This window comes from Pan paniscus, chromosome 12 (genome assembly GCF_029289425.2).
Source record: "Pan paniscus chromosome 12, NHGRI_mPanPan1-v2.0_pri, whole genome shotgun sequence".
Taxonomy (NCBI): Eukaryota; Metazoa; Chordata; class Mammalia; order Primates; family Hominidae; genus Pan; species Pan paniscus.
Window position 1 is genome coordinate 22,918,327 of NC_073261.2, and position 12,278 is coordinate 22,930,604.

Here is a 12,278-nt window from a genome sequence, read left to right on the forward strand (position 1 = left end):
CAGCCTTGCCCAGTGTTGGGAATCAGCCCTCCCTAATGTTGGGAATTAGCTCTCCCCAAATGTTGCATATCAGTCCTCCCCAATGTTGAGAGTCAGCCCTCCCTAATGGTGGGAATCAGCCCTCTCCAGAATTGGGAATAAGTCCTCTGCAATGATGGGAATCGGTCTTCCTTAATAGTGGGACTTAGTCCTCCCCAGTGTTGGGAATCAGCTCTCCCTTATGGTAGGAATCAGTTCTCCCCAGTACTGGGAATCAGCTCTCCCTAATGGTGGGTATTTACCCTCCCCAGTGGTGGGAATCAGTCCTCCCTAATGGTGGGAATCAGTCCTCCCTAATGGTGGGAATCAGCTCTCCCTAATGGTGGGAATCAGCTCTCCCCAGTTGTGGGAATCAGCTCTCGCCAGTGGAGGGAATCAGGTCTCCCCAATGGAGGGAATGAGTCTTCCACAATTTAGGGAATCAACCCTCCTTTGTGGTCAGAGTCAGTTTTCCTTAATGGTGGGAATCAGCATTTCCTAATGGTGGAAATTTGCCCTCCCCAAAGGTGGGAATCAGCCCTTCCCTGTGGAGGAAGTCAGCCCTCTCCAATTGTGGAGAAGTGCCACTGGGAAGGGCCAGTTCCTTTCCATCTCCACAATTGAGGGAATTGGCCCTTAACAGTGGTACTTCAAGCTTAGGAGTCATAACTGCTCACCATCGTTTTGGTGTTCTTAACCCTCACTCCACCTCTGTAAACAGATCCTTCATTAGTGTCACCCCAGTTTACCATATGAATTAGCCGTCTGTTTCCCACAGGGATGCTGACTGCCACAGTAGCTTAGACCATGATAAATGCGATGGAAAGATGTCATTTCGTCCCCCCTCCCCCAGTTCAGCAGTAATATTACTTGTTCTTACCTGCCACGATTGGACTAAGTGTCATCTAGCATCAGGTTGCATTGCTGTCCTGTGGTTCAATTACTTGCTGATAAGCCACACAATTCACCATCATTGTACGTTCTAAAGCAAGGGAACCTCCATTGCCTGCGCCCTGAAGGCAGCAACCATGTTCTGTGATGCTTGGTGAATCCTCAGCTCCTCATGTAGTGTGAGGGGAGATAAAGACCTATTTATCCACAGCCCAGTTCAACAAACTCACAGCAGTCTATACAAGGTGGTGTCCCAGCACATTAACATGTTTCCCGAGACCCTTCCCACCCAGCTCTCTCTGCTGCCCCTGTCAGCCCAGCACTTGCTCTGTGCTCACGGGGCCACCTGTACATTCCTAGTCCACCTCGTGCTCTTATTTGGCTGTGAGTAAAGACCCAGTTCAAGTGTCCTCTTCTCTGAAGCCTTCATTGGTTTCATCATTTCAAAGAAGTGGGGGGCCTTTCCCTTTAACTTTGGGAGACACATATTTGTGTATCACCAGGCCATCTCAGTTGACTCGTGCCTTTTTGTTTTCTAAGTAACTTTTAGAAATTCTTGGGCTCTTTCCCCTGTCCAGTTCACACTGGCCTGAACCAGCTAGGTAAGCCAAACCCAGTATTTTCCTTGTCTGCATTTAAGCTTATTGCTTAGCTTTGGGGAGTGAACCTGGGCTCAGAGCTCTGCAGTTCATGCGTCTCCTCTTTTTGAAACGAGGATTCAGATGGTCCGGAGCTTGCTCCGTGTTTGCGGGTGGTATATAGACTTATCAGTTTCCTTCTGGAAGCCCCAGATGGATGCCATCCGGTCAAGGAGTTTTGCTCCTCTGTTCAAGTTTTTCAGGTTACTCCATTACTTCCCCCCTAGAGACATCAATCTGTGTTAAGGCCAAACTAGAATTTCCTGAGCAAAAAGCCCTTGAAATGTGAAATTCCTCACTTCTCTTTATGATAAAAGTGACGCAGAAAGAAAAAATAACAGTTTCGTTACCTGATGGTACTTATTAGTTAGCTCCCCTCGGAAGCAGTACTGAGAAATTTCACTTGCATTTGAGTTATACTCTGGGGGAATTTGTCAACACATGTCACTGAGTGGACACCACGAATGTGTATATTGTTTTCATCTGTAATCGAAGAAATAAGAATAATATTTGTCATTTAACTATGCACTTAAGAATCATTCAGTATCAGTTTAAGTTGAAAATTCTCAATGTATAGCAGCCTATTTAAAAAAAAAAAAAGAAAAAAAGAAAACACACCAGTCTGGCTAAAAAATATCCTCAGGAAACCAGCCTGGAAGAACAGAGGGTGAAACATGAATGAGCTATTTAGCTTTTCTTGGAAAATGGCATAATTCTCAGAGGAATGAAAGGCCAAGCATTCCCCGGATTTTTGTCAGACACATGTGCCAGTCCACAAAGTGCTGGAACCCCAAACAGAGAACCTGGATGGATTTCAATTTCAGTAATTCAGGTGTTTGTGGCATAGAATAAACACCACCCAGAAGGCAGTATCATGAGTTACCAGAAGTCCCCGTGTGTAACATAATTTTAGGCAACATTTTCAGCTTCTTCTACACAGGGATAGTAAGTTAGTCATTCAGTTCAGATAAGCAGCAGATTTAACTATTTAAAAAAAGAAATCTCGAATCAACCAATATTTGGGAATAATCTGCTGAATTAATTTGTTTCTCTAGGATCATATAGACTTAACTTTAATTTGCTGATGTCTCCATTTCAATAACTCAACAGGGTGTCTGTTGCATGGTTATGATGTAGCGCCCATTGTGTTAGATGCTAGGAGCTACCAGACCCACCAACATGATTCCTACTACTTTCACAAAGCGTGCAGTCTTGGCAATGAGATAAATACTTATGACACAATCAGAGGATAGCCCAAGACATTGCATAAACATGTGAACACTCATGGGAAAGGAATTGAGAAAAGAGAGACAGACAAGGACTATTGGACTACTTCCGAGAAGACTTTAGGCAACAGGGGAATTTAATATAGTGCGGAAGAATTTGATTAGTTTGAGGAAGAGAGATAGTTTACCTGGCTGGAAATTGGCAAAAGAAAAGCCACTAGTTGTAAGAAAATATGTATCTGTCAGGTATTTCTATTTACTTATTTATTTATTTAGAGACAGGGTCTCACTCTAACACCCAGCCTGGAGTGCAGCAGAGCGATCATAGCTCACTGCAGTCTCAGACTCCTGGCCTCAAGTGATCTTCCCACCTCAGCCTCCTGCCTAAGTAGCTAGGACCACAGTTTCAAGCCACCACACCCAACTAATTTTTTTATTTTTATTTTTTGTAGAGATGGGGTCTCATTATGTTGCTGAGGCTGGTCTTGAACTCTTGTCCTCAAGCAATTCTCCTGCCTTGGCCTCCCAAAGTGCTGGGATTACAGGCATGAGTCACCAAGCCTGGCCGTGCATTTCTTTTTAAAAAACAAAGAACTTTACATGCATTCATGACTTTACATTTTAATAACCATATGACAAATGTATTTTGGCTCCCATTTTGGAAGTGAGCAAACTGAGTCTTAAGGACGTTCAGTAATCTGCTGAAGATCACCTGGAAGGAAACCACTGAGCTGGGATTGTTTTGGGGATAGGGAAGAGGTCTGCCTATCTATTTTCTTCCTTACAAATGAAAATCACTGGCACTCTGGGCAATTGCATTTTGCATGTTCTTCTTACGCTGCAAGTGAAGAACTGACTGGGAGAATTTAGGTGCTAAGACAAAAATGCATCTGGATATTTTCTAAGCTTAGAGCTAAGATAGGTAGGGAAAGGTGGAGTAGTTGGAGTCTCAGTATTCAATGTGGCTGCAGCCATTTGCCACCCTTAAGTTATGCTGCCTTTCTGGCTCCCATGAGCTCTGCAGTGTGGTAGAGGGATCCTGGGTGGAGGTCTTCCCTGTCTAGTTAAGGACAGAGTCTATGCACAGGCTCCACTACTCCACGGCAGGTCACAGAATGTTTTATACCCAGAGAGAAGTCTAGGAACATGTGGCAGATGGCTAGTTTCCTCCAAATCCATCCTTCCAAATACATCTTTCCTTTCTTCCAGGGTATGAAGCCATTCGGCTAGAGACTATACTTCCCAGCCTCCCTTGCAGACTAAATTATTGCTTTTGTAATGTGGGCATAGGCGATATGTGCAACTCCTGTTTCCCATCTTGAATGGAAATCACTCTTCTTGGACGTGCTCTCTTTCTCCCCTCCAATAGGTGGGCACCTGATGTGCTGGTAATCCCATTCTACCAAGCAGATGAGTACTGCCCTGCAGGATAGAGGAGCAAGAGAAATAATCTAGATCTCTTAATTATTATGTGTGACAGAACGTCCTCCCAGCCTAAAACAAACAACTCCACAATATATGTGAAAGAAAAATCAATTCGGGCTGGGCACGGTGGCTCACCCTGTAATCCCAGCACTTTGGGAGGCTGAGGTGGGTGGGTCACTTGAGGTCAGGAGTTCAAGACCCCCCTGGCTAGCATGGTGAAACCTCATCTCTACTAAAAATACAAAAATTAGCTGGGCATGGTAGCAGGCACCTGTAATCCCAGCTATTTTGGAGGCTGAGGCAGGAGAATTGCTTGAACCTGGAAGGCGGAGGTTGCAGTGAGCCAAAATCGTGCTATTGCACTCCAGCCTGGGCAACAGAGCAAGACTCCATCTAAAAAAAAATAAAAAATAAAAAAAAAAGAAAAGAAAAAAGAAAAATCAATTCCACCTTATGAGCTACTCTATTTTGGGGTCTGTTTAATATAAAAGCTTAGGTTTGACCCTGAATAATGCAGAATAGATCCAGGCTGGAAAGTAGAACATTGACTTCAAGTCAATATTTTGTCTTCTTTCCTTTCTCCCACAAATATTTATGGTGCATCGACTCTGTACCAGGCAATATGCAAGTTGCTGGTGATGGTAAACAGAAAAGCCATGTTCCTCTCTCGTGGAGCCTACATTCTAGTAAGAAGAGGCAGACAGAAACAAGTAGACACACATAAAACTAAAACATCTATAGACTGGAATATGTGTTGCAAAGGACAAAAACTTGAGCTGGGATAGATATGAATGGGGGAGAGAAGGCTACTTTAGACAGCACAGTCAGGGCAAGCCCCTGTGAAGAGGTGGTGTTTTAGTTGAGCCCTAATGGAAGAGAAGAAGCCAGGGATGCCAGGAATGGGAGTACACCAGTCCAAGCAGAGGGGAGCATGTGCAAAGGTCCTGGAGCAAAGAAGTTGAGCCCAAGGAACTGAACACAAGAATGAAGAGGGGAGAGAAGCACCACAGAGGACTGGCAATGTAGATGGGAGCCAGGTCTTAGTGTTACCCTCAATGCATCAGGAAGCTCCCTGGTGGAAGAGTTTTAAGCCAGCAATGGAGGTGGGAGGTGGGATAATTCACTTAATTATTTTAGGATAACTTTCACTGCTTGATGGAGGAAGGACAAGGAAAAATTAAGTTTATATAGTTGTCACAGGCCATACTGGTCTTGGCAGTGGAGGCTGGAACAGGTTTTAAGAAAAATCACAGAAAACATTTTTCTAATCACATAATAATATTTGAAAGCAATTTAAGTTTTAAAAAATAAGTGTAAGCCAGTTTTTCTGAAGAGTTAAGTAGGAAGAGAGTTTCTTAAGCAATATGCTGCCCTAATTCCAAACAGGCTGGGAATCGCTGGTTTAGAGGTTAGCGGTGCTGTCATCTTGTCAGCATTTGTAGTTTTTGGTTGTGGCTGAGGCTGTTGAAAAGGACATCTCCCCAGAGGCACTGGGCACTGCTCTTTCTGGGGCAAGTAAGAGTTGTTGCCATGGGGCTTTAGAAAGCTTGTGAGCAGCCTGGTCTTTGGAATTTCTACTCTTCATTTAGAGATAGCAAAGAAGGAATTGAAAATATTTTAATATTAAATTAAATATTTAAATGTAATTTGAATATATACTTAATTATAGTTTAAATATACATTTAAATGAAATATAGTTAAATATTTTAATTGTAAAGTAAACCTTCCCAGATCATTAAAGCTGCCTCTGTTATTGAAGCAAGTGAGGTCCGTGTTTGAGAACCACCATTCCTTCAAATACTAATTCCTAATGGGGATTTGCTTCTTAAAGAGCAACATCCTGACTCTTTTTGACGTAACTATTGACAGGGAAGGAAATGACACTGTTCCCAGATTTGCGGAGTTTGATACAGTTAGTATTGGGGTTTTCTTTCTGAGGTTTTAAATATTGCCGTTAGAAATAGGAAATTGATTTTTTATCTTTTTTTTTTTTTTTGGTCAGAGAAGTGACACCAGTGTCTGAACCGATCCAAGTTAAATCTATTTCGAGACTTGCTTTTGTTGGGTTAGGTTTTTGCATATCTAAGAAATCTAACAAGAAAAGAAGTCCAAGTTTCTGCGTTTGCACATCAGGAAATGGTTAGCGTGCCCCAGTCTCGCCTTACAGACCTGCTGAGGAGGAAAACCTTCTTTTCTCTTCCCTCCCCCTGCCCTGTCCCTCCTTTCTATCTCTTGCCTGCCTCAAAGGCTTCTCGGAGGGAATGGGCCGGGGGATATGGGCATGCTTGACCGCCCTTGGAGAATGGCCCGCCGTCAGCTCAGCTGCGCTCTGCTCCCTTCTAGGGCAATGGGGACTCTCCTGGGGGCAGGAGGAGGGAAGAGGGCAGCGAGGAATCACACATGGCTGGGTTTCCTATGGCAAGGTTCCCTTGTTTGTGCTTTCTTCCTCTGTTCCAAAAAAAGCCCTTGGAAGAGGCCTGGGGAGTCAGATCAAATGTACTGGCTCCGAGCCAAAGCTTGACTCCTCCGGCCAGGAACTCTACGTTCTCAAGTCTTCATTTCTGTCCCGTTGAAACTGATAGGGAAGGTTAATGAGATTAACATGGCAAAACACTGTGCGCTTCTGAGAAGGAAGAGGCCAGATATGTGCTGTCCACGGGGAAACTACGGGCCCGTCCATTCCAGCTGGGGACGTTTTATCCAGCTCTCTTCTAGTAAAACCTGATTATTTTTATTAGACAATTCAAAAGTAGGATGTATTCAGGGCTAGTCAGAGGAAGTTTCACCAGTGACTACTTAGTTAACTCCTGCTGACCAGTAAATGAATGAGGGTCCTATTTTATTTTGCCTCTGACCTTTTCACCACCTTAGCCCAACACATGCCAATCTTTCCGATACACAGTGATAAATAATTTCTAGTGTATGTCTCTTCATTCTGAAAAGAAGTTGGATGTATGATGAAATGTGGTAAAATGAAATCATTAAGGACAGAAACCAAGTACTTTATCAAGCAGAAAGATGAAATCGCTCTTTGGCTGAAGATTTTCTGAATAGAAGATTCCTGAGAAAAGTGGAGAAGATAGGAATTGTGTATATGTATGTGCATATTGGTGTTTATGAGTATTTTTAAAAATGAAATATAAGTGGAAAGAGGAAAAGGAGGAAGAAGTTTTGGTAAATCTATAAAATCGCCACAATTTATGAGTTTAAAAGGCAATTTCTTTTCAAGGGGCAAATTCCTAATTTCCCACATAAAAGTATGGGAATTGAATGGTAAATCCTTCTCTGCTGACAAGACCCCTGAAAAGAGGCATGAAAAAGAGTTACTGTTCCATTTCCATTCATGTCTCTTGAAAGCCGGTGGATGTGACACTGCGCTGGAACACACAACCCTGGGTTTCAAAGCTGCCCGGATGACTTTTCAGAAATGATCTATTGTGGCGCTTTGTTTTGTCCGGGTCGCCCTCGTTTTGTTCTGCTCGGCTGTATCACTCTTCTGCTGCTGCCATTAATCCACTCTGTCTACTCCTCCCCATTCAGAGGCACATTTTACCCCTCGCCCTGCACAGAGAGCCCAGGGATGAAATGGCTGAACGACTCAGCATCACTGCCGAGAGAGGGACGGAGGGAGAGAGATGGAGAGGAAAGGGGGCGAGAGGGGCTGTGCTGGGTCCACAGGCTCACCTGGGTGGTGAGGGTGCTCAGGAAGAAAAGGAGAGTAGGGAGAGGGAGGGGCACAGGCATCTAAGATAGGCTTTCTCCATCTGTTGGGAGCCTGGGCAAGTAGGAAAGAAGCCTTTTTCATACACTTCAGTTGTATGGCTGAGCTGCTTGGCAGGGCACTGGAAACAGCGAACTTGTGCAGCCTGCAAATGAGACCACTCTTATTTTTCAGTTTTGATTTGATTCACTCACTTGTAGTTAGGTAAATACGGGCTCTATGTGGCTCAAGGAATGTCAGGCTGGGGTAGGTGGCAAAAGATACAGTGATGATGAAAAAAAGAAAATTAAATTAGAAGTCTTTTGGTTAGTAACTCAAATTTAGTTCACTTTCTTCTGTCCTCTTGGAAATACCATTCTCTTCAGTTGTATTCTACATAGGGAAGTGTTTTTTTTCCCACCTACCTTCTGTCCTACCCATTGCATACTTTTAATGGTGCAAAGGGATGGTCTAGAGGTCCCAAAGGATCCTGTGATGTGCCAGGTTGTAAAGTGGTAACAAACATTCCCCAAATATCAGTGGCTTCATATACCAAAGTCTGTCACTCTCACTCTATGTCCAGTAAGGGGCAGCAGGGGCCCTGCTCATCAGTGTCGTGCAGGAGCCCCTTGGAGCAAGGGAGGACCACTCTCTACATATGCATAGAGATCTCCAAGGACTGAAGAGGGGGCCTCTTGAGGCTCTCACACTGGTCATCAAATCGCTGGCTCTGGAGATACTTCCTCTTACAACTAATCCAATGACTACACCTGCACGCAGGCTCAGCCTCTGATGACCAGGAGAAAGACAACAACCAGCCATCCACCAGTCTGGATGCTGCACACCTTCTCAGGGATACCCAGGGAGTTAAATAAGAAACAGATGAGCAAAACATTTTCAAGACTTTAACTGAATAATAAAAATCAGTCTTACTTAGTTGGCTGGAGTTTTATTGCAATACAAATCTAAGATGAACATTTCAGATAAAAGTTGGACCAAGGTTCAGGAATTAAACATTTTGAACACGATATGATCAGCCCCAGCCTCCACTCTCAAGTGAGCTGCATGGTTCAGGCAAATTACCTAAACTTTTGGGCATCCATTTAATCACCCAGATAGTGAATCTGTGGGCTTCAGAGTTACTGGGAGCACTTGTTAAAGCATCACTGTGGGACCTCATCTGCAGAACTGCTGATTCAGCAGGCCTGGGGTGGGGCCAGGGAAATTGCCTTTCTACCCAGTGCCCAGGTACTGCCCAGGCTGCTGGTCCAGGGATCACACCTTGAAATGGTTCCTGGATGAACTCTAGAGCTCGATCTAGCTAGAAAACCCAATCTTTCCTATAGGGGGATGAGGTAGAATTTGTTGATAAGTTAACAAATAGCTACAGTAAAGTTTTCATATAGCTATAGTAAAGTTCAAAAAGCTACAGTAAAGTTGAAGCTCGACTGGAAAATGATTCACTGGAGTGTCACTAACCCTTAACATTTTTGTGAGAGCACATTCGCACGTTGGAGTGACACACATAGTTTAAAGACACGTCTCAATTACATGATGTGGTCTGGACAGCTGCCCTTGTGGGGACAGAGGCTGCCACTAAACTCTGAGCAATTACTTAAAATTAGACTTGTCAAATTTGTTTAGGGTGACCAGGCAAGTACATACATTGACCTAATGTCACTCTTCCTGGAGAGACGTTGTAATGATTTTGTATATCAGTCAAACTATTTAAAACTAATGCCGCCTTCATGCCATAATCACCATTCTAGTCAGATGTCATTTTTAGAAGCCCTTGGGGATTTGCCTCTCTTAATTATTCTTCAATACCCAAACCAAGCATTCTTTAATTGGTGTAAATTGAACAGTGTTCCAGTGCAAACAAGGAGAGGGCACATTGATCAATGATTCTGTGCATGTCTATTGGAAAGTCATTGCCATTAGATCAAGTAACAAATCCTTAACCCCTTTGGCTTCAGTGGAAACATCAGGTTGTGGGGCTGAGAAATGCTACTTCTCCTTAAGTCATCATCATTGGGAAACAGTGGGTTGTGATTGCAAAATCTCAGCTTTTGAGGAAAAGGTTAAAAAATCCATCATAAAAATATCCTCCGTTCCAATGTCAAAAACCTCATTCAGAAGCCTTTTATGAGAGTTCAAGTAGAAACAAAGTGTTTCTATCCTCTGGCAATTCAGCTCCTTTCTCTCTCTCTCTCTCTCTGAATTGGAAAGAACATAAAAAATTTTGTTAACTTGTCAAGCCATTCTTTCCCACAAATATTTTTTGTTCTTGGTAGTGTGTGCTCCATCTAATCACACAGCCGAGTTGTGGGTGGGTAACATGAAACAGGTGTTCTCTCATACGTTTAATACAACTGAGAAAAATCAAGACACTGTACTTAAGCAGCCCAGGAAAAATCCATCTTATAAATGTACCACGCGTACTTTCTACTCTTGCCTCTTTCTATCAACTTTATGAAATTGATTATTTATTATTGGAGTGGGAAGAAAAGGAAGTGACCGGCCTATCACACACCCCTGGCCCCCATCTGCCCGTCTCTCACTCCGAGACTCAGACAACTGTGCTCTGGTACTACTTGAGGGATAGTGGGCGTGTGTGTTCCTTTTAAATCTATCTGGTTTTTGACAAAATGTGCTGGTTCTTGGGGAAGAATCTTTCAAGTTGATTTAAGTTTGAGTTTTAAAGCAGTGCCGTGCAGAATACTTAAAATGAGTAGAGAGGAGGAGGAACAGAGTTGTCAGCTTCCTTGACAATCTGTTCAATTGCTTAGACTTAAAGGGGCGCTTTTGGTGGGGAAGCTTGTCTTAACACATTGGGCTATAATTTATACACATTCTGAATGAGTGGATATTGCTTAGCTTCGAACGATCTAACCAAGCATTTTGAAGGCATGGGGTGAACCTTAGAAAGTATATCTTGGCCTCTTGGGTCCAGCCCAGCTGGAGGAATGCAGGCAGAATGATACTCAGTGGTCATCTTGCTGTGCCGCTGTGGGTTTCAGGGGCTGGAAAGCCCTCCTTCATGTCAGAGCACATTCATGATGGGAAGCCAAGGGGAATCAGTATTTTTAAAATCTGGAGCTGGGTGCGAAGGCTCATGCCTGTAATCCCAGCACTTTGGGAGGCCGAGGTGGGTGGATCACTTAAAGTCAGTAGTTTGAGATCAGCCTGACCAACAGGGTGAAACCCTGTCTCTACTCAAAATACAAAAATTAGCCAGGCATGGTGGTACATGCTAATAGTCCCAGCTACTCGGGAGGCTGAGGCAGGAAAATCACTTGAACCCGGCAGTCAGAGGTTGCAGTGGAGATTGCGCCACTGCACTCCAGCCTGGGGGACAGAGCGAGACTCCATCTCAAAAAATAAATAAATAAATAAATAAATAAATAAATAAATAAATAAATAAAAATAAAAATCAGGACCAACGTTGAGAGTGAAAAAGCCAACTTGAAAACGGGCTGCAGAGCAGACCTGCCCCCAGCCCACCTCCATTTTTGAGGGATCCCTCAGGATCTGCAGCGGTGCAACTCCCCATCTTCCCTCGTTCATTCTCGTCTTCCTTGTTCTCACAGACACTACTACCTGACCATCCTCAGCCTTCCCGAGATTTGGATGGTCTGCAGGAGCCTTTGCATGTGATGGGAGCATTGAATTTGGGAATAAAATCCTTGGTTCCGATCCCACCTTTTCCCCTTAGAAACCATATTATCTTTCTGGGTTTTGACTTAGTCATCTGTAAAAGGACAAAGTTGAACTAGGTGAACTCTCAGATCTTTTTGAGACCTAACAGCTGAAGAGTTATTTTCTTCAATACCCACTCCCACTGAAAGCCGAGGGAAGGGAACTCATATGGCATTTCCTCGGAGTTCATGCTCTGATTCTCACCCATTGAAACGGGCATTGAAATCACTGCTCCCTAACTTTAATGTGCATTCAGATCTCCTGGAGCTGTGTTAAAATGCAGATTCTGGTTCAGTAAGTATGGCGTGGGGCCTGGATCCTGCCTTTCCAACAGCTCTCAGGTAGTGTAGCAAGGCTGGAGAAACCGGGCTTCAGACTATAAGCTAAGTGAAGCCCCATGATTGGCCTGTTTTGCTTACTGAGGGTCCCCCAGCACAGCCCAGCTCAGAGTGCACAGTTACCCTGTGTTTGCATAAATGAATGCAAGAGTGCGTTCTGAGAGAGGGGTGAGCCAGGAGTACTGATCCCGTGGTCAGATGCCATCCGCAGCCTTCTGTTTTATTTTTGATTGGATCAGAAGCTTCTGGCTACTGAACTGGCCCCTTGCCTCACTGGGCCCTGTGCTGTTGGGAGGACAGCAGTCAGAGTGCTGCTGGGGAGTGGCTGGTGGGGAGAATGGTG